The sequence below is a fragment of the Jaculus jaculus genome, chromosome 17, assembly GCF_020740685.1.
Source record: "Jaculus jaculus isolate mJacJac1 chromosome 17, mJacJac1.mat.Y.cur, whole genome shotgun sequence".
Classification (NCBI taxonomy): domain Eukaryota; kingdom Metazoa; phylum Chordata; class Mammalia; order Rodentia; family Dipodidae; genus Jaculus; species Jaculus jaculus.
The window spans coordinates 35,659,168-35,681,879 of record NC_059118.1 but is presented as its reverse complement, the minus strand read 5'-3'; positions in this window follow the sequence as shown (position 1 = coordinate 35,681,879).

Genomic DNA, 22,712 nt, shown 5'->3' with positions numbered 1-22,712 from the left:
TTGGGAAGAGGAGGGGATCTGAAGGAATGGGGTGGAGGAGGGGAACAAAAGACGGTAATGGAAAGGGATTATGATCAAATTATAGTATGTTCATATATTAAAATTATCAATAATAAAAAGACATTAACTAAAATTGAATGCTTTCAAGTAATATATATATTTTTACTTCCTTTTTATTAACATACTAATTGTCATGTTAGTAGGGTACATGGGATCATTTCAGGCCAGGCACAGCATGCACTGATTAAATCAGGATGGTCAGCATCTCTCTCCTTCTCATTTATGTGCAAAGCTTGTAGCTCCCAAGATCTTCCTTAAATATATGTTATCATGAGCTATTGTTGCTTCTATATGGTTGTTTTGTATTTGTTTTATTTTTACATAAACATTTATTAAGCAAAACTTCCTTCATGACAATTTAATACAATATTTATTAGCAATTAGTGTTGAGAAAATTATTTCCCTCTACATACAAAAATACAGATTTGAACACTATGAAAACAAGACAAGTACCATGAAAAAATGGTCCTTCAAAACAAGGGGAATTGAGGGCAGTGAGGTTTTGACTGCTGTTGGGGACACATCAATAAAGCAAATACTCTGAGGCCCCCAAACCACTCCATATGAACAAGGTTAAATCTGAGAGCCAGTGGGAGCTGAGGGAGGCCTACCCTGTGGTGGGCCACATCAGTCTAAGAGGTCAAGATGGGAATGCTACCCTAGAAACAGTATGAACTAAGATGTGGCCACTGACTTTCATCCTGGAATGCCCCCTACACATCTATATCCCAGCACTTGGGAGGAAGAGACTGGAGGACTGCTACAAGGTCAAGACCTACCAGAGCTACTTATGCTTTGGTATTTTTTTTTATCCAACTTTCTTTTATCTCCTTTCCTCAGTCCTGCTTCCACTACTCCTCTCTATTCTAGATTCAGGTGGATATGTTTAGCTTCTACATATTAGAAAATACTATAGTATTTTCCTTTCTTGTGTCTGGCTTATTTCACTTAAGGTTAGATACTCTAGTTCCACCCATCTCCCTACAAACAATAGGATGACATTATTCCTTATAGCTGATTAATCCTCTGTGTGTCTCTGAAAGTGGGTATAGCTACACTCATCTACATAAAGCTCACTCTCTACAAGTACATGGACTATATCATGATTCTACTTCAGCCATGGATGAAAGTTGTTGAGCTTTTCCTTTAGAAGAGACATTGTTACTCTTGTTCCTCCTTCTCCATCTCCCCAGTACCTGGGACTTCAGGTACATGCCACTACATCCAATCTTCATTCATAGTTCAACTTGAGTGGAATTCACAATTGGAGAAGAGCAGGTCAACACCTGGTCTCCCGAAAACATCCAGGGTTTGTATGGCAGGAACAAGCAGGAAGTTTATCCTTTGCACAGCATCTAGCTAGAAGTCCTGTGGGTTAAAAGATTACATATAAAATTGATAATAGCTTATCATTAAAAATTAAGATGTAAATTTCTACTACCAAGAAAGGTAGAGGAGAAAGAGGCTGAGGCATTAGGGGAAGAGGAGGAGGAAAAGAGTGAGGGGGAGAAGGAAGAGAAGATGAGAAGCAGTAGCAGCAGCTGCCCAGATAGCCACAGCTACATCACTTTTTTATCTGGGAGACTCTTGCCAGTGACTGAACACATTAAGGGTGCCAAAGTTCCATCACTCCTCAGACCCAGAGCTCATCTAAGGGCCATCTTTGCAGCAGAGGGTTTCTTTGGCTTGACCAAGGCTTCTTTGTGTGGTACAATAGCCAAGGGCTGTGATCATACAATCCTATTTTTCACCCTCAAGTAACAGTCTTGCTGTGTTGTGCTGATCTGAAAGTCTTTCCAGACTTCTGTTCCCTGTGTGACTCCCAGGACATCTAGCACTGCCTCCTATCTTAATATAATTAATATAAATTTTATATGCTATAATCTATAATATACATTATATTATAAAAATACATAAGCTTAAAATGTACTGTGATGAATCCATTGCCAAGCAATGTAACCACCCCTCTCCTTCCAAAGTTAGTTAATAAAATTCAGTGACTTCATGGATATAGTTCTTCTAGTCACATTGTTTTACTATAACTTTCTAAGGAAAAGTATGGGACAGAGATGGAGCAAGTGACTAAAAACAATCTAATTTTGGCTACTGGGTTCTGTTCTGGCTAGCAAAAATGGCAGAGAGCTACCCCACACAGTAGAGCCTCACACTTCTGAAGCCTGTTCCTTTTTGAGAAATTATGAGTATGATTGGCTTCTTGTTTCTCAACTCAGAATACTTACTGATGACTAGTTGGGTTGATACTGTCATATATAGCAAACTACAAGTATTTGTTTGGTATTAAATTATATGTATTCTAAAATGTACAAAAAACAAGAATCCTTCATATGCTGCTGGCACAGAGCATGGAAAGACCTGGCTGGAATTCAGAAGAAAACCAGTCCCCAGACAGTTAGCCTGTGTAGTGCTGGAAAGCAATACATGAGCTACTGAGGGAAAGTAGCCAACAATGGTCTGAGCAACCAGAGGTCTAAGCTACACAGAAGCAAATACCCTGACAGGACATACATGCCAGTGCAATAGTGGCACACAGCAGTAGTGGGTAACCAATAGCTTACTGATTGGCTAAAAGATCTGCTAAGTGTAAAGGAACCCATATCTAGAACTGAGAGCCCAATCAGAATCCTATGGAGACAAAGATTAAATTCTCCAGTGTCAAGCTCTCACTAGTCTTTGACTAAAAGAGGGCTACATACATCAAATTGTCCATAAATTATCCATGCTTATCCCATTTAAACTATGCTGACTTCACTCTCTATTGGAGAATCTGTTCTTTTTCAGAAGGTGGCGAGACCAGAGTAGATAAACTCTCTTTGTACTTCAGCCAACCCACAGCTGAAACCACAAAGGAATTGGGGAGATGAGCACGAGATGAGCTATTCCTGATAACCAGCACCAGGGTGTAGGAGACAGACCCTCAGGATACTCAACACCTACCAAAGTAGAGATCCGGAGGCTCCTAAGAGCTCATCACTGAAGTAGACTTAAAAATCACCCATCATAGCTCAGGGAATTTTGCTGAAGAAGGGCAGAAAAATTGTAAGAGCCACAGGTTGAGACACCATTCCCAAGAACATTCCTTATCCCCCCAAAAAACTGAATACTGCTCCCAAAAAGCATAAACCACAACCCCATGGAAAATACCTGCAACCCCACTGAGAAGCATCCCCAACAGAATGGGGTTAGAGACGAGGGAAAAGAGGGTACTGACACATGATGTATCCATACAAAATATCTTGTTAATAATAAAAATAATAACAATACACATTTTTAAAAATCTTTAAAAAGAGTAGGAGAAAGATAAGCATAAGTTATATTTATTTCTCATACCCAAAACTTATTCACTTTATCTGTATACAATTTGATATAGAATAGTGGAATATTCTCCATCTGTGCTACAATATGGTTAAAAGAATTCCATAATGCAATAAGTCCTATGTATAAATCTATCAGTACTTATAATCTTATGATTTTCAGAGTTATTTTTCTGTTAGTCACTTAATTATATACATATGTAAAGTGATGAGTACCTATATTTAACACCTTTATCTTAACAAATAACTTTATTTAAAAAAGTGCTTCATGATCCTGAAACACGTGATCCTATGTTCTGGACACCTTTTATAAAAATGGATTAAGGACTTCTTATCCATGCCCTTAAGGAGCATAGGACTTGGTGTGCTGGAACAAGTGTTGACTGCAGTGCACTCAAGAGCTTTGAGTTTAGAGGGCAGAACAAGGACATCTCAGTAGGATGCTTCAAAAAGACTGGGCCAAAGGGGCTTGGTTATATCTCAACTTTGGCCCACAATCTTTAAACAATTATTGACAATTTTTTATATATGTACATAATGTATTTTTATCATATCCCCTCCTACTACTCTTTCTTGCCCCCACATTCCTCCACTGAACCCAATTCTTCCTTCAACCAACCCCTGTATTACTTTTATGTCTTTATTATACTTTTGCTTTCCTTCATCGTCCATGATGGCAATATTATGCCATATTATGCAGGCAACAACACCCACTCTCAATCCAATGGTCATCATGTGTCTAAAATACAAAGTTTTAAGCACTGCTCTCCATCTTCTGAATCTTATATTCATTCTGCTTCCTTTCCTGGCTCGCTGCCATAGTGCTGGAAAGTTTTATGCAGGCTTCTGGAGGAGAAAACTCATCAACATTCTTTTTTTTAATATATTTTTTTAATTTTTTAATTTTTATTTATTTATTTATTTATTTGAGAGCGACAGACACAGAGAGAAAGACAGATAGAGGGAGAGAGAGAGAATGGGTGCGCCAGGGCTTCCAGCCTCTGCAAACGAACTCCAGACGCGTGCGCCCCCTTGTGCATCTGGCTAACGTGGGACCTGGGGAACCGAGCCTCGAACCGGGGTCCTTAGGCTTCACAGGCAAGCGCTTAACCGCTAAGCCATCTCTCCAGCCCTCATCAACATTCTTAACAAGCAATGAACTCAATGAACAACTGGCCAGTGAGGCAAGATGAACCCATCAGTACAATGGTGGCATGGCTGTTATGAGGATAACCAACTGATCACTCTGACTAGATTTGAGGTTTGTTCTCCTCAAGGGAATTCATGCCTGGTACTAAAAACCTAGTCACAAGCCTATAGCTTAGAAGGTCATAGACATTCTGAAGGAAGCTACTAATGTTGTTTGGCTAAATGTACATATGGTACCCATCAAATTTCCTTCTAAATATTCATGTTTATATAGTAGTGCTGCCCTCACTTATGATCAGAGGAGCTTCTCTTCATAGGTGGAGACTCAGACTCATCAAAGTATTGAGAAGAAACAGTGATTAAATGCTCAGCATAAAATGAGACATCTCTGTCATACCAGTCAAGGCTCAGGGAATATTGCAGAAAAGGTGGCAAAAATAATGTTTTTCATCTACTAGATGCATTTGCACAGGGGGTGATAAGGCACAGATGCCATTTGAGTGGGAACAACGGCAGGAGTGATGCAAGTGGACAAAAAGGAGGGGCATGTGAAGGCCAAGGAGAGGAAAATTCTAGGCACAAACTAGGAGTCAGGTTTTGCAGGGCTGTGAACCACAGGCTAACACTTGTGTGTTTAAAGCAAGGCATGATGGCTCATACTTAGTAGTCTAAGCTTAGGTGTATGAGGCAGGAGTATCAAAAATTAGAGGTTAGCCTGGGCTAGGTAGCAGGACAGTATCTCAAAAAAAGAAAGTAAAGAGAAAGTAAGTTGAGTGCACATCAAGAAGTGTCTAAAAAGATGGAATGGAATTGAAAGAACTTTTTGTCTTCAGTACCTCACAGTTACCTGATGTCAGCCAAATTACTTGGTGCCTTTAAGGTGGCTTTCATCCAAGAAATTTTCCCACACTATGGACATGTCTAGTTCCTCAAGGTCATTTGAAACTCTTTTCATATATATATATATAAAATGACTGCCTATTCTCCCTTTGTCCATTCAACTATAGATTCATTCTTGGAATTGTTCTTTTGTGTATTTTGTATATTTCAGTATATACATACATAATGCAGATGAGAATAATGGTTGCCTAGATTCAGGATGTGGCAATAGAAGGTGGCAGCGGTATCTATAGTAACAGGACCAGCACTGCTTGGATACAGGCTTTACTTACTGGATTTTTTTCAAAGAAAAGATGAATGGCATTGCCAAGATCATACCAACCAAGCATTGTGAGTGATAGGAAAGGGAGTGCAGAGAGAGAAACACAGATTTAAAGCCTCAATTGCTCTGACACTCCCAGTACCATTGGCAGAAAGACTGGAGCATTCAAAGGAAAGTGGAGGTAAGGAAACCCTGGGGCCTTTGCATTTAAATGGTCAGGTTGAAACATCGGGTCTAGAAGGACCTGGTAACTTGAAGCTACAGTGAGCAGTTTGTGAGTTGTCTTCATCTTCTGAGAAGTGGAGAAGTGGATATTTAGAACAGAAACAAAATATTCAGAATATTATCAGTTCTTCAGTCAATATTGTTAACACATGAGCAAACTGCCTGTTTCAAATTTTTTGTATTCTATTTTTATATGGTAAATTCAATCTGCCTTTATAAACAGAAGTAAAAAAAAAAAAACTACTAAAAAGAGAAATACAGAAATAAGTCATTGACCAAAAAGTTACTATTCATCTTTGTAAGAAAATTTTAGCATAAAGGTCTCTGAAATATTACGTATTTCAAAAGTACCCAGACCAAAATTCACCATGCAAAAACTCCAGTGAACCCTAACATAAGAACCACTTATTATGAAGCTAGTTATAGTGCTACACACTTTAATCCAAACCCTTAGATGGCTGAGACAGGGTGATCACTGCAAGTCTGAAACCAGCCTGAACTACATAGCAAGATCTTGTCTCAAACAAGACAAAAGAAAGCAAGTAAGCGTAAGTCTACTAAAAAGAGATAATCAACAAGGTGGTCATTGTCACCCTGCTGGTAAAACCAAGTATGGCCTTCCTGTCTTCCTTTTATTGGTTTCTGTACACTCCAGGGAGATAAGGAAATAAATATACCCAGACATAGAGTGAGAACACCTTGTGGGGAGAAGGCAGTGTCTTGATAGAAAAACCTAATCTGCAGACCATACAGACTTCCCTGCTTAATTCACTCTATCATCAAACATTTGAAATGTGACTTCAGTTTTGATTTTACAGCTTAATACATGTTGGTGGTGGCACCTTGTCCCTTAACTACTGACAAACAGTTATGTCAAATATAGGAATCTTGAGCAAGAATGACTGACACACTTACTAAATCTAAAATTAGGCAACCTAATTTATTAGATCAAATATAATCAAAATATATAAACAAAGTAAGCAAATTAATTGTTTCTATTCTGAGACACATATACTTATGCTGAGAATAATTGTGATTAAGTTTGAATAAGGAAGAGTACTAACTCACCAGATACAAGATCCTAGGACTGCTTTAAATTTGCTCAAGATTTTTTCTTCCTGACTTTGGATATAAGCTGGTTAGATTACATCAAGTGACCTGAGACACCCACTCCTCCTGTGAGAAATTTCCAAGGTGTAGAAAAAGCATGTGACCCATGCAATGTCATGGATAAAGAGAACATGTGACAGGGACACATGAGAGATTTATCCCTGCATGCCATTTAGTTGAAGGCAGCTCAGCAGGGGTGCCCGTCTATGATTTATTAGCTCAGTGGGAAGAATTCCTGAGCTGCCCACATCTGGAGCACCAGCTGGTTATGCCCGGCTCAGGGGGAAGCTAGTCTCCTGCAATTCGTCTAGAAACCATTCTCCCCTAGGTGACTTTCTAATTCCATTTGTGTCTTTCATACTGGAAAGAACACAAATTTGGGGACTCGGCAGACAAGGTTTAATTCCCAGCACCACCATGTGTCATGACCGAGTGCTCTTTCATTAGAACATGAACTCTCCCATCTGTATAAATGGAGAAATATCCCAACACAGACTTAACTGTGAGAATTAAATGGGAAAACAACATAAAATGATATAATAATATTGCCTCAATACTAATGCAGCAAATTTCCATCTAACAAAATAAGATTGCATTAGTGAAAGAAGAGAGATTGTCAGGGTTCTGCTCACATAATCACTAAGGCTGAGAACCCTAGTACTTGTGTTCAGCTGAAACTCCAGGAAAGATGATGACATAAGTTACCATTCTGTCCTAAGTGAGTTCAAAACCAAAGAACGATGTTTTAATTTAAGGGCAAAACATGCAGAATGCCACTGTATCCATTCAAGCAGTCAGGCAGATGTCTCTTCTTACTTAGTAATCAGATATTTTGTTCCTAATAGGTCCAACCCCAATTGATTGGGTGAGACCCATCCACATTACAGAGGTCAAACTCTACTCAGTGTGTGAATACAATATTATCTTGACCAAATACACCCTTACAGAAACAGAATAATATTTGATGAAACATCTGAGAATGCTGTGGTTCAGTCATGTTGACATAGGAAACAAACTATCACAACTACAAAGTCTCGATGGATTTAAAGGAGCATTGATCCCACTTGCATTATGGCTAGCAGAGACACAAGAGAACAGACCTAAGTGCATTTCAAGCATCGATTCACATGATGACTGCTACCATTCAATTAGCTAAAACAAGGCATGTGGCAAGCCCATCCCTAGTATACCTATTTTTAAGAGGGGAAACCCCTGATCCACAGAGCCCAGAGCTCAGATGCAAAAAGGCCAAAAAGTAGAAATGATGCAATTCCTTATGACAATGTGGTGCCTGACACAAGCTAAATATGAAACAAATTCTGTCATATCACCTCTTCTCAAATTTCAATGTTATTGATCATTGGCCAAAACAATTCCTGTTTGCCTTTGCAATGCTCATTATTGAATACAAAGAAAATTTTAATATTTAAATATTTTCTAAGGAAATGTTCTAGTTCTATGGAAGGTTTCATGTACTAGGCAAGCTGCTATTTTAACTGTCCTTTAATACATGTCAGTTCATTTCTTTGTGTGGTCTCATAATCAATTAGAAAGATACAGTGTTTATAAGTAATTTACATGATAATTTTCAGTGTGCCATGCTTGTTTGTGTTGAATTTAATTGGCTGCTATTTTATTCAATTAGCTATATTTGTTTCACAATTACTTAATTTATTTAGTATGCTCTGGAAGTCTTTTCAGATCCTGCCTCATCTTTGCCCTGTATAAGTAATTTATCACTTGCTACATTAATGGATATGCCATTCAGCTTGCTTTTCAGAGATCTTTGAAAATGTGAGCAGTTCAAGTCCCTATGTGGAAGGTTAGGATGTTGTACAATTAATTTCTTTTCAAGCTGTGATTTCCTTTTATTTTTTCCTTGCTTTATTAATCTCTCAACTCACGTTTGCATCCATGATAGGATTTTACATTTTACCACAATGGTGCCAATTTCTTTGTATACTTCTTTGTGGAACAACTATGAAGAGCATATCATGATGTAAACAGAGTTAATACCCTGAGTCAATGTGAAAGCTCATAGATGATTAAAGGGGTCATATGGAATTTTAATTCTCAGAATCCAGTAGTGAATATTATGATGTGTGTTTAGCTATTAAGATGGCTTATCACTAAAAAAGAAAACTAATACTTTCTTGTCTTTTCTATTATATGTTAGGCACTGGATGAATAGACATGTTCAAACAATTCTTTCACTTCATCAGCACAGCTTTAACTCACTTTCACTGTTTTGTTCACTTTACAGATGAAGGAACTGGAGTGGGATGAGATTAAAGAAAATGACCAAGAATAAAACAAACAGAAAAGCAGTTAACATACTGAGGGCTAATTCAAAAACCTGTATTTATAAACCTCACTTCATGGCAATGGTGCTTTGAATCAGGTGCTCCCTGTTGCAGTCAGGTTTGCATTGCTGGCATAAATCATCTGACCAAGAGCAGCTTGTGGGGGAAAAAAGGGTTTATTTTGGCTTACAAGGTCAAGGGGAAGCTCCATGATGGCAGGGGAAAATGATGACATGAGCAGAGGGTGGACACCACCTCCTATATAACATCAGGGGGACAACAGAAGAGTGTGCCAAACACTGGCAAAGGAAAACTAGCTATAACACATAAGCCCACCCCCAACAACACACTGCCTCCACAAGGAGTTAATTCCCAAATTTCTATCATCTGGGAGCCTAACATTCAGAACAACTAAGCTTATAAGTGGACATCTGAATCAAATGCATCTGCCCCTGGCCCCCATAAACTGATAACCATCCATGATGTAAAATGCAATGCATTCAGTCCATTTTAAAAAATCCCCATAGTTTTTATCAATCCTAATGATATTCAAACATTCCTATAGTCAGAGGTCTTTTAACTGAGCCATATCAAAATATCCCCCAAAATCCCATAATGGTACAGAATAAACACACTGCAAAAGATGGCATTGGACATAGCAAAAAAAATATTCAACCAATACAAAATTTAAAACATGGTAAACATCAAACTCTGTAGCTCCAAGTCTATCATCTTTAGTCAGTGACAAATCTCCAAGCCCAATAAATTTAACTAGTAACAAGTCTCTGGGGTTCCAATTCTGCCCCTCCAGCTAGACTACTCACAGTCCTGGAAAACTTCACCCAGGACTGGCAGCTGTCCTTAACAGCCATCCTTTGGTTCCAGCATCTCCACTGGGTCTCCAATAAAACCCACAGTCCTTCCTCACACCTCCATCAGGCCCACATGCAGGCAAACCTTCTTCACACTACCCATGGCCATTTCCAGAACACAAGACCATGTTGCAAATTCAATGACCCTCTCTATCTTGCATTTCTTATACTCCATAATACCAGGTAGGGTGCCAGTTTGTTACTCCAGGGGGGAATGAAGCAGACTTTATATAAATAGCAATAATAAATTTATAATATATATTACATATGTAATATGTAATAACTATAAAATGTATTATTAATAATAAAATTAATAATAAATAAAATTTAAAAAATAATATTTATAAAATATTTATATTAAAAAGAATTTGAAGAACAGGATACTCTATCATTCAGGCTTCTTCAAAAAGAATCTGCATTGTTTCTGTCATTTCACTGCAGGTCAGCTGGTCCAATCTCAATGGTTATAATCTCTCATATGATTATAGCTGAACAGGCAGCAGTTTCACCCAAAGATTTCATTTTTCTGTACCATATACCTCTGCTCACACCAGTCTATTTCTTAGCAAAGCAATCTTGCACAAGTTCTCAAGACATGGGCATAACAGCTAGCCTCTCACACAAACTGCCTCTAGCGCAATCCAAACAAAGCTGTTTCTCACTCTCATAATCCAAACCTTATAGTCCTTAGTCCTTACTGCATTCAGGTCTTCCAACTCTGAACAGAATAGTCCATCAAGCAGTGGACTCTTAGGCCAAGGTTTCAAATCACTTCCTCTTGAAAATCAGCTCCAAAAGGCCAAAGCCCCAGTTAGTTATCTAGCAGCAATCCCACTCCTCTGGTACCAACTTTACTGTTGCAGTCAGTTTTGCATTGCTGGCAGAAATTACTCAGCCAAGACCAGATTGTGGGGGGAAAGAAATTTATTTTGGCTTACAGGCTCAATGGGAATCTCCATGATGGCATGGAAAAACGATGACATGAGCAGAGGGTAGACATAACCTCCTGACCAACATCAGGTGGGCAACAGGAGAGTGTGCCAAACACTGGCAAGGGGAAACTATCTATAATATCTATAAGCCTGTCCCTGACAATGCATTGCCTCCAGGAGATATTAATTCCCAAATCCCCATCAGCTGGGAACCTAGCATTCAGAACACCTAAGTTTATGGGGACACCTGAATGAAACCACCACATCCCCCCATTAATTTGTATGTTCTGAATGCTTGGGCCCCAGCTAAGGGCAACTGGGGAAACAAAGACTTACTGGTAACTCAAACCTTACTGGAGGGGATGTGTTGCTGGGGGCAGGTTTAGAAGTGTCATAGCCAGTTACCCTGGCTAGAGTTCAGCTTACTCTTCTACTACTAGTTTTCACTTACTATCACTGAAGTGCCTGTTCATTCCATGCTTTCTGCTGTCTTCATGAAGCTTCCCCTCAAGACTATAAGCCAAAAAAAAAAAAAAAAAAAAAAAAGAGCTTTGCTCTTATTGGCTAGTTATGGTTGGATGTTCATTCCAGCAATAAGGTAGCTACAACAACAGATAATTGGTACCAGAGGAGTGGAGTCATTACTGCTAGAAATTTGAATGTGTGGCTTTTTGATCTTTTGGAACCAATTTGTGGGAGGAATGTAGAAAGATTTGAAACCTCGGCTTGAGATATCTCTTGCAGTATTCTAAGGAGAGTCTGATGGACGTTCTGATCAGAAAGTTTACAGACCTAAATACAAAAAGAACTGTGGGTTGTATAAGATTGAATTGTGTGGGGAAGAAAGTGTTTTGTCCACTTGGCTAGAAACAGTTGTGTGAGAGGCTGGCTGTGTTCTGCACATGTCATAAGAATTTAAGAAGGGTTGAAATTAGAAGAAATGGACTGGTGTGAGAAGATGGATATGGCCTAGAAAGAAATGAAAGATTCAGGCTGGAAATAATATCCATTATGCTGCAATTTTTTGAGAGATTACAACTATTGAGATTAAGCCAGCTGTTCTGCATTGGGATAGCAGAAAGAATACAGACTCTCTAGAGCAGGGTGCCATGGGCTGGAGAAATGGTTCAGTGGTTAAAGTCACTTGCTTTCAAAGCCTTATGGCCTGAGTTTTATTCTCTTGTACACACATAAAGCCAAGCACACAGGTCATGCATTGCTGGGAGCTCATTTGCAGTGAGTGGCGTGAGGACCCAGTGCACCCATACTCACTCTTTCTGCCTGTCTCAAATAAATAAATAAATTTTTAAAGGAGGGTTAGAGAGATTGTTCAGTGGTTAAAGGGCTTGCCTGAAAAGCCTAAAAATCTGGGTTTGATTCCCTAATATCCATGTAAAGCCAGATACACAAAATAGTACATGTTGTCTGAAGTTCGTTTGCAGTGGCTAAAGATCAAAGGTCCTGATATGCCCATTCATTCTCTCTCTTTCTCTTTCTCTTTCTCCCTCTCTCTCTCTCTCTATCTCTCTCTCTCTCTCTCTCTCTATCTCTATCTCTCTCTCTCTCTCTCTCTCTCCCCTTGAAAGTAAATAAAGAATTTTTTTTAAAGAAATAATAATAAAGGAGTATTTTGCTGCTCTTCAATGTTGTATCTATTATCTTGTAGTCTACCTGGTAGTAGAGGAGTATAACAAATGCAGGAAATAAAGGATCATTTGAGTTCCAACATGGTTGTTTTTGAAACTGGCCACTGGGAAAGGTGAGGCAGGGTTTTTTGAGTCCCTGTGAGGAAGCCTGATGAAGCCATGAAGATGAACTATAGGTTGTATGGAGACCCTAGAATTTTGGGACACACTAAGGCTATGAGATGGCTGCTAAAGAGATGGAGTTTTCCCTGGGCTGTGAGCAGCCCAGCTGGAGGGGTGTAATTGGAACCCCAGAGACTTTTTCACTGTTTATAAGATGTAAGGCTTGGAATTACAGGATTTGATTGCCTTGTTTGTTTTAGATCGTGTGTTGGTTCACTCTTTCTGGGCAATGGCATCTTTTGCAGTGTGACTATTTACTCTGTGCCATTGTGTATATTTGGTTTTACAGACTCTCAGTTAAGAAACCTTGGATTATAGAGATGTTTTAACAGTACTAGGTTTGAAAAAAATAAGTGGGAACTTTGTAAATTTGGACTGACTACATGGTATTTTACATCATCTATAGTCATGAGTTTATGGGGGCCAGGAGAAGAATGTGATGGTTTGAATAAAATGATCCCCACACACTCATGTGTTTTGTATGCTTGGTCTTCAGCTGACAGCAATTTGAGAAGTATAGCCTTGCTGGAGGAGGTGTGTTGCTGGGGTGGACCTTGAGGTTTATTATCCCTAGCTTAACAGTGTTGGCTTACTCTCCTGTGGCTGATTTCCATCTGCTTTGTCAGATTGTGATGTCCAGACACTGCTCATATCATGCTTTCCCATGCCATCATAGAGCTTCTCCTCAGACTGTAAGCCAAAATAAAAATAACTTTCCTCCCCTCATGTGCTTCTTGTCAAATGTTAATTCCAGCAATGAGAAGGTAACTACAATAGCAGCTAAACATATTTGTTTTATTCTATGATTCACTGATGAGCAAAGCTTCTTACAATTTTCAAATAAAACTAAGAATTAAAAATTATTTTTCAAAACAAAAGAAAGAAATAAGGCAAAACACTTTCTTTCAAACTCCATTTTACTCTATTAAATGAAAAACACATGCTCTTATATGGAAAAATTTTCCTCTGATTTTGACAACTGATCCTTTGTAATATTAAAGTCAGTCTATGAAGCCCCCACCCCCAGCTTTATCGATTTCTCTTTCTATAAGTATTTCTAAATATCTTTGGTCATATATCATCAGCAAAAATGCTTTGTATCCATCTCCAATATTAGCATATTAGTTTACAAAGCATTTACTTGGCATATTTTTCATAAAGCTAACGTTATTTTATTAGGAAGCAAAAATCACTAGAAGTGTTAGTGTCTGCTCCTCCACACCAATGCCGAGGTCATGAGAGTTAGAAACCAGGGCTGAAAAATAAGCCCTCTGAGATCCTCAACGGTTCCATGAGCCTTTGACACTTAAAGACCCAGCACAGATGTGGGACATGTCAGGCATGTCATCCAGACTTATTGGATAGATAATGAATAATAAATGACAGAACTGAATTGCTTAGAAAAGATTAGAGCCAAACCTTTTTATACTTAACTGCAGGACATTATCTCTCACCAAGGACACATCAGAGCTGACATTCTTTGCCTAAATAACATGAATTCCCCATGAAATGCACCTGTCTTGCTTCCATAGCACTCAGATACCATGCCAAGACAGACTATGATCAGAGTTTCAGCCTCGTTACTGACTAACTTAAACCCTCCTCCATGGTCCTCCCATCCACTGAGTTCCTTGCTCACAGCTGTTAGAGAAGATTGAATATATAATTATGAATAATCTTATATTCGTCTCAATTAAATAAGAGATTGCTTGCATTTTTATCATCTTCAGAAAGTTATATTTTATGTTCCAAGATTATTATAAACATCATTAAAAATAATTAATTGAACCAGTCGAATATTTTATTCAGAAAAAAATTCACCAACTTCACCTCCCTGTGTGTTCCTTAGTCAGTAAAGAAATGATGTCAGAGGCAAGTGTAGGTTCATTTATTTCCACGTGCTGCAGGATCCCAAGCACAAGATTCTTGATGAAGTTCCTCCCACATAAAGTCAATGTGTATAACTTCCAAACCCTGACCCCAGACACTGCATGCCATGAATCCTGCCCCTTCAGTATACTAGAAGGAAAAATAAAGACAAATCCAAGCTAATAAGTGATGCATGATCCATAGCCATACATTAACTTGCCCCATTAATTTTTTGTCAGAAAATGGATGGATACTGATTAAATTTGTAGAAATTTTATTTTAGGAAAAGACAAAAGAAGGACAGAAGTCAGAGGAGGAGGGTGTTTTTCTTAGAACAGCTAAAATTTTCCACTTTAGAGAAAATACCATTCATTTACATAATCATGTATATGATATATATCATTCTGCCAAACATATTGTATCTAAAAATTATCTCATGGGGTTTCTACCATGCTTCAATATTTCAAAAACTACACTAATGAATGGCTTAAGTACATTATGCTATAAAAAAAAAGGAAAGTTTTACCAACAAATGGTAGCTTTCTTCAGAACTCCACCCTTTTCCTCCTGCATCAGACTTGTCTTCTAGGAAGAGAGTGTGTTTGTCAGAGAACAAGACCATCAAAATACACAAAGAAATCTGAAAGGCTATAGAGATTCACAAGCCCAGCTTCTGACATTCAATACTTATAATATCGAATACAAAATGCAGGCAAAATCAGAAGGTCAATATTAATGATATCCATTGGTATAAATTGGAATCTTTCTTAAAATGGTTGCCTCAAGGAAACCTCAAATTTCATGGATGGGGAAAGGATTTCCTGGTGTCATTATTACATCCTTTGGAGGAGCAGGTCTACCGCTTTTCTTATTTTACTCAAGTGCTTTCCTCCACTAACATGGGACCCAGAGTAAGGACTCCCCAAAGCCAACGTGTCACTGACATCTATAGGCCAGACTTCTCCACAATGTTAGTTGGTGAGGGAATACAACAAGATTGTCACCTCCTCATAGCTAAGAAGAAAGTACAAAAAGCTAAATGCTTTTCCCCAAACCACAGCTGGAAAGTGATACATCTGCTTACACCAAAGCTCACTGTATCTGGAGCAAATCCAGAGGTGCTCCACTCATTTTTCCATTTTACAAATGGTGGAATGAGGTGTTTCTGTTACCTCCTGAAGATTAATAACTGCTATTGACTTGACTTCTGGATATTTCTAATATTTAAAATTAGACACAACTGTTTTTCTTTAAAACTAAATTCAACAAGGCCATAATTAATTAATTAATTAATCATGTGTGCACACACAAAAGGTTTAAAATAAAAGTGATTGAAGGTTGGAGAGATGGCTTAGTGGGTAAGGCATTTGCCTGTGAAGCCTAAGGATTCATGTTCAACTATACAGATCCCACATAAGCCAGACACACAAAGGTGAGGCAAGCACAAGTTCACACATGCCCACTAGGTGGTGAAAGCGTCTGGAGTGTGATTGCAGTGGGAGTCCAATTCTCTCTCTCTCTCTCTCTCTCTCTCTCTCTCTCTCTCTCTCTCTCTCTCTTTAAAATAAAAGAAAAAATTTAAAAATGTCAGCAATCCAATACATAAAGAAAATAAGTAAAATAAGTATTGCCATAACATCTGCTATGAGTGTCTCCGTTATCTCATGCTTCACAGCCATGACTAAATGAGAGAGCACAGAAGCCAAGTACAAGCAGAAACCCGCCTGTAACCTGCTTCAAGACGTAAAGGATGAGGATCTAAGCTCGTTGCACAATAGCACGTCTGCAGCAGGCTCTCTGTCTCTTGTCCTGCTTTGGAGGGCAGGTGCTGCGCTTGTGCTGGCAGAGAGCGCAGCCTCCAGCTATAAGGTAGTTTTGTTTGGTTTTCACCACACCAAGGACAGTATTACAAATTTACAAGTGAGGACACTAAAGCTGAAAGCCCTGTCACTGAACAGGTCAAGGTGACACCACACTTAGCAATAAAGTCAGGAGTACATCCTAGATTCCTTCTGATTCTCCACAATGATCTGCATCTCATCAAGTAAAGTTAAACATGGCAAACCATGTGGATAAGCTTGCCTGCCTTGTAGACAGATTTTTTTTTTTCAGCCAACCTGTACCTAAGCCAGGCTATCATTTTGTGAATGAGTTTTGTGGGTCATAAAGCCTATCTGAGAAAGGCTGAATATGAGTCAGTAAAAACAAGTCAAGAAGGATTCTTTGTCAATATTGGATCAGGAACTATCTGTCTTCTGGGGAAAATATATGTTTATAAGTTGTATTATAGACATTCAGATTAAAAACCCATATTCATTAGAGTATCCGATGTTAGATTTACAAATCTGTTGCCAGTTTTCCATGCATCCCATCCATACTAGTGCAGATCTCATTCATACAACTATGAAGAGCAGACGCATACACAGCTGCTGATGCTGAGAAGGGAGAGGAGAGGAACAGCACACGGGAGTGTGTGAGGTTGCACACCACAGCAGCACACTCCTAAGGAGCTGTCACAATCTCTGGGTGCAGGGGATGGTGACCCATGATAGCAATGGGACTTTCACAAATGGGATGTCCCTTCTGCTTGTCAAGAGGTCATCTCTTTTCCTGTCACTTGAAGCTCCAACTTGCTAGCCTACTGATATGAGTTTTAGAGCTAGATCTTATAAGAACTTCCAGCTTCCTTTCTTACCATATTGAAAGGTAGACCCCATTTAAGGAATATGAGGCCAGCACACTGAATGGGGACTGATCACAGGCACAAAAGATGCTCCCAGCCTTCTAGACCACTCCACCAAGACTCCAGCATGGACAGTGAGTGAAGTTATCTTGAATCTTCTCCCCAGAACAGCCACTAGCTGTGAGTGCAGCTCCCCAAGTAAGCCAGAGCCTGTGAGCCTGTGAGCCTGTGAGCCTGCTCACAGAATCAGGAGAGAGTAAGTGTTGACATGTTTAACTAATAAGTTTTGAGGTTGTTTGTTATAGAGGAGTAAATACCCAAAACTCCTGGGAGCTGCTCTGAAACGTCCGTGCATCTTCCTACTCTCTGACAAGTGCCTACCTTCCCAGATCTTAAGACTTATCAGGTAAGAATCTATAGTATGCCTTTTGCTGCCCTCCATATGCCCAAATGGAGATGGCACAGACATGCCAGCTAGAGTAAAGTGTAATAAAGAAAAAGCATGGGAATTCAACCCAGCCATGGAGAATGGGGAATTATGGCTTTAAAGAACCATTGAAAGTGTTATTTAAAAACAAGCAACCAGGCAGGCAGGTATGACAGTGCATGCCTACAGTGTGAGTTTGAGGCCAAGGGGAGACTACATAATGAATTCTAGGTCAGCCTGGTCTAGAGGGAGACCCTACCTCAAATAAAAAATCAAGCAACCAGGGCTGGAGAGATGACTTAGCAATTAAGGCACTTGCCTGTGAAGCCTAGGGACCCAAGTTTGATTCCCCAGGACCCATGTAATCCAGATGCACAAGGTGATGCATGCATTTGGAATTCATCTACAGCAGTTGGAGGCCCTGACATGTGCCCATTCTCTCTCTCTCAGTCCCTCTTCCTCCCTCCCTCCCTCCCTCCCTCTCTCCCTCCCTCCCTCCTTCCTTCCTTCCTTTCCTCCCTCCCTCTTTCTCTCTGCCATATAAATAAATAGAAATAAATGTATTTTAAAAATCAAAGAACCAGATTCATGCATGGGCAAATGACTTGAATAGGTATTTCTCCAAGAAATTATTATGTACATGGACAATATATCTGTGAAATAATGTATAACCTCACTAAGCATTGAGCAAAGGCAAATCAAAACCACATTGAAATACCCCCTTGACACCCATTAGGAAGAATGCCACCCAAAGCTAAGATAAAAACCCCCAAACCTTTCTGTACTGCTGTTGGGAGTGTCAAGTGGGAGGTCTCTGGGAAAAGTATAGTAGTTCATAAAAAAAGATATAGAGTTATTGAATGATCCAGTAATTCTGCCTCTGGCTGTACACCCCAAAGAACTAAATGTAAGGACTTTTATGCCAGTGCTCACAATAGCATTATTCACAATGTGTGTGTGTATTAACAAATGGATAAAATACATACATACAATGAAAAGTTGCTCTGCCTTAAAAATGAAAATTTTGACACAAGGAACAATATGAATGAAGCTTAAAGTCATTATGTTAAGTGAAATAAAAAATGGCAAGTAAAAATGGTACCTAATATATACAAATTCATAGAGACTGGAGGTAGAATTGTGCTTACTGGAGGATTGGTGGTAGAGAAAATGAACAGCATTGTTTAGTGCTGGAGAGGAATAGACGGTGATGGTTACACACAACCCATGAGAACTCATGGGCTTAATGCCATTAGCTCCACACTTTACACTTAAAATTATCAAAATGGTGACATCTATGTTAGAATACTATATTTTACCACAAAAAATTATACTCAAGGAGGGTGGGGAGATGGCTCAGAGATTCAAGATGCTTGCTTATAAAGCTTGCTAACCTTAGTTCAATTCTCCAGCACCCATGTAAGGACAGACACAAAGCAGTGCATGTGTGTGATGCCAACACACCTACACAATGAAAAGTGGAGCCAGGAGAACCCTAAGTTCATGTGCCAGCTACACTGGCATTCATTTGCAACAGCAAGAGTCTCAGTGGAGATAAAACAGGAGCACAGACACCATGAGGTTATCCTCTGACCTTCACACATGCATAGTGGCACACATGTTCCATATACACATATACATACAAACATACATACATGCAGAGGTAGGAGGGTCACTGTGAGTTTGAGGACTGCCTGAGACTATTGAGTAGATTCCTGGTCAGCCTGGGCCAGAGTGAGACCCTACCTTGAAAAATTTTTTAATATATTTTTTCCTCAACCTGGCTGTACATTGATATAATCTAGAGAAGTTTAAAAAATCCCAATGTCTTGTACTCATCCCAGATAAAGTATGGCAAACTTTCTGAAACTGAGACTGGACAGATATGTCAGAGGTTAAGGCAGTTGCCTGCAAAGCCTAATGACCTCAGTTCAATTTACCAGTACCCATATAAAGCCAGATGCACATGGTGCATGCATGTATCTTGAGATTACTTGCAACAGTGGAGGCCTTGATGCACCCACTCTCATTCTCTCTCTCTCTCTATATATATATATTTAAATATATATATATATATTTTTAAATATATATAAAAATAAAATACATATACATACACACACACACATATATATATATATAATTCTATGATTGTGACACAAACATAAGAATTGACCAAAATCTTTCCAGGTGCTTAAAATGTGCTACCAGTGTAGACTGATTTCTTTATAATTGCTACGTGCATCCAGAATAGTCTGCTTTTGACACCACTAAACATGATGCATCAGTTATGACAAGGAGAAGAGCCCTGCAATCATAAGATCGTATTTGCATTCTTAAAGAACTTTCAGTTCCCTGGAGTAATAATTAGGTTGGAGCTATATGAGCATACTGCTGACAACCAAAGCTCATCCAGGCATGAGCATATTTGTTCATTCAGCTGGGGCTGGTGTCATCTTATGAGTGGAGTTTGGTATAGATTTGCTGGGAATGCACAATGTGTATAATTAAAGTCTCCCTCATATCCTTCTCCACAAGTCAGTCCCCATGTCCTGGCTGTCTCTTGCCTCCTGTCTGCCCATTCTTGACTTGGCTCTGTTCTCCTGCACACTGGGAAGAGCTCCTGCAGTCCTGCACCATTACTGATCTACTCTTCCTTGTCCAGATCTCATCTCTTACACCTTCTACTGGTTGGCTCTGCATTCCAATCTTCCTCATTGACATGCGCAGTGGTCAAATGGGAATACTTGAAGCAGAGTCAGAGCCAGGCCAAGCTTCCAGTACATTTTTGTATTCCCCATTATCCCTGCATAAATAGCACCACATGGAGATGACTGGCCATGCTACATTTTATATTACTGAGAATTCAGAGAAGCTAATGGAGTAACATTGCAGGCCTCAAAACAATCAGAAAGATAATGGCGTTACTGTTCTTCGAAAGCTTCCCATGTGGAGCCCTGGACCTCCCACATGTTTCTGGGAGGACTACAGGCTGACAAAGCCCCTTTGAAAAATCCTATAGATATTTCCTCTGAAGTTAAACACAGTTATGCTGAGTCTTAAAACCTCACTCCCAAATATAAGAGAAATAACTTATGTTTACACAAAAAACATTGATTGCTATTCAGGCTTTCCCAAAGCTCAAATATCTTTCATCTGGTGGATGGATTAGCAATCTGTACCACAGTTATACAATAGAATAGTATTTGCAACAAAAATGAATGATCTATTGATACAGAGAGAAATATAGATATGTTTCATATTATACAATACTTAATGTTTTAGCCTCAGCAAAATGCAAATGTTTCATATTACACAATTCCGATTATATGACTCTTTATTATTACATGGAAAAATAATTATTTTGATTGTATGGAAAAATATAAAACCCTAAGGATATATCAGTGGTTACCAGTGGTCGGCAACAGAAGAAAAATAGGTTCAGAGTGGATAGTAGAAAATGTTGATGGAGGCAGAGATAGAACTCTAGCTACATTAAAAACTTATTACTCCACAAAAAATGGTGTATTTTATCTTATGTACATTATACCTGATAACTTGAGTTTAACAAAATCAATACCCTTCCAAATAATAAAAATGCATGATGGAGCAATCCCAAAGATTACTATCTCCATTAAACAGTTCAAATAAAATAAAGACCCTCTGTTGCAGTCAGTTCACATTGCTGGCAAAATATAACCCAACCAAGAGCAGTCTGTAGGAAAAAAAAAAGTTTATTTTGGCTTATAGACTCAAGGAGAAGCTTAATAATAGCAGGGGGAAACAATGGCAGGAGTAGAGGGTGGGCATCACCTCCTGGCAACATCAGATGGACAACAGGAACAGGAGAGTGTGCCAAACACTGGCAAGAGGAAGCTGACTATAACACCCATAGACCCACCCCCAACAATACACTCCCTCCAGGAGGGTTTAATTCTCAAATTGCCATCAGCTGGGAACATGGCATTCAGAACACATGAGTTTATTGGGGACACCTGAGCCAAACCACCACACACTCCTTGCACCACAGTTTCTCTTCCTGGCCATCCTGTTCAGCAAGCTCTGGCTGGCTGCCACACGCTTTCCTTCCTCTTCCCTTTCCACTTTGCTCTTGGTCCTCCCCAAACTCCTGAGAAGGTTATCTCTTTCACTTTCAAATTTAGCTTTTATCCACATTTCTTTTGACAATCCTAGACACAGAACAAGATGGCAAGATATCGTTTTGAAATCAGGGAGTCAGGACAGATGAAAAGAAGGAGGGAAGGAGTAGAGTACCACAGTTTCTAATTCCAAGAAGTTCACAGTGGATTTGTGTTTGCTTTTTCCCTCCAAACTAATTCCATTCAAGATGAGAAGATGTAATTCTGTTAATAATCTCCCACCCTTAAACACTAATGGTTATATATCTGTCTCATGTATGCATGATTAAGCATGTAAATTTGTTGTTTCATTAATCATTCATGAACTGAGGAGAGGGACTAGAAGTGACAAGTTTTGACCTTTTAAAGTTAGAAAGACAGGACCTTGAAAGGCAGAATAACCAGCAACATGGCTTATCCATATTGGCACGTCTAAGAAGACACTGTTATTTTCCAAAAGAACTAATAATATGAATTACACAATAAAAGAATAAAAGTAATGATGGCAAGCTCCCTTAATTTCCACAATACAAATAAACACCTATTAAGGGACTGCCTCTCAGAAGACTCAAATGGAAATAGACGAACTTTAATTTTGTATAGTAAACTTTCTAACATAAATTCCATCTAACACTATAAAAATG